Below are 1753 nucleotides of genomic sequence, written 5' to 3'. Positions count from 1 at the left end.
TTTAATTTATTTTTTGAGAAATTTAAATTTATGTTTATAGTTTTCAAATTTACAGATTTTTCTCTACTTTATAGAGCTCTCTGGCAACTACTAATATTATTACGATATACAAAACTGTATTTCTAGATTTTTCTACAGTGTGCAGAGCTAGAAATCTGTAAAGGTAACATTTTATAACAAAAATAAATTTGCCCGAGGATTTTTTTAAAATTACTAAATTGAAAATGGTAACTCCCGAATAAAATCTTAGTCTCGAGGTTGTAAAAGGCGTGCAGAAATTCTGACATCAATTTTTGCTTTATAGTGGTACGCATATGTGGTGTATACCTGAACGGCAGATTAAGCAGTAAGCAAACTATGCAGGCGCGTAGGGCCCCGAAGGGGCTCCCGTAGTCTTTTAAAATGCTACTGAAAAAAGGAATTGCGAAAACGCAGAAGATAGAAATAATCCAAAAAAAACCGCTTCGATATATATAGATACATGGAAGTAATAAATGATATAGCTTTATGGCCAACAATATTAACAGATGCTATTATTGATCGTATTCTTAAAACAAACCAAAAAGTATAGAAAAGGGATTTTTTAATAAACGAAAAAAAAAGTTAAGATAATGGAAATAGATAAAACACCAGATGAAGGAAGTAACTTGACACCCGAAAAATTATTTAAAATCCAAATTTACAGTGTTCTTGACACTCTATTGTGTTAAATAGATTGGCGTTATGAAAAAACGAAAACTATCTGTGACAATATTTGCTTTCTCTGTGGNTAATGGAAATAGATAAAACACCAGATGAAGGAAGTAACTTGACACCCGAAAAATTATTTAAAATCCAAATTTACAGTGTTCTTGACACTCTATTGTGTTAAATAGATTGGCGTTATGAAAAAACGAAAACTATCTGTGACAATATTTGCTTTCTCTGTGGCTCGTCTTTACAATACACGAGTGTTGCTGATTTAGAAAAATTGACTGCAGATCTTGCTATTAAATATAGCAAAGATTTAAAAAAGTACAAATTTACAAGTGAAATTGAAAGTTTTAATTTTGAAGTAACAACTCTTATACAAAATATAGAAACTGCATCTCCGCTTAATATTCTACAGGCTCTTCATGATTTTGGTTTAATCGAGTCTTACCCAAATATCAATGTCGCTCTTCGAATATTTCCAGGGCTGTGGAGTCGCGTAAAAATCTACCGACTCCAACTCCGACTCCGGCTAAAACACCAAAACTCCACGACTCCGACTCCGGCTAAAACACCAAAACTCCACGACTCCGACTCCGACTCCGACTCCACAGCCCTGAATATTTCTAACTCTTCCCGTTTCTATTGCTTATAGCGAGAGAAGTTTTAGCAAGTTAAACTTAATAAAAAATTATTTAAGATCAACTATCGGACAAAAACGATTATCCAATATTTCTAATATTTCAATAGAATACAATATTGTTAAAAATATTAATTATGATGGTGTAATTAATGAATTTGCTGAAATGAAAGCCAGAAAAATTCAATTAAAATAAATCTTACAGCAGAACCTCGATTATCCGACCCCCGATTAACCGACACCTCGGTTAACCGACCGTCCTAGTCGGCAAATTTCAAATGTCCGCTAGTGATGTGGCGCTACAATATTTGGCTATGTCTTGGCTACTTTAATATTATTTTTACGTGTTTTAGCTGGCAACACTCATTCGACCATGAAAGGGAGCCAGTATTTAAACGAGGCTTAATTTTCTAATTTTTAACG

The sequence above is a fragment of the Centruroides sculpturatus genome, unplaced genomic scaffold (assembly GCF_000671375.1).
Source record: "Centruroides sculpturatus isolate CEXI.00-Female unplaced genomic scaffold, Cexi_2.0 scaffold311, whole genome shotgun sequence".
In the NCBI taxonomy this organism is placed as follows: domain Eukaryota; kingdom Metazoa; phylum Arthropoda; class Arachnida; order Scorpiones; family Buthidae; genus Centruroides; species Centruroides sculpturatus.
Note: the sequence above shows the minus strand (reverse complement) of the source record.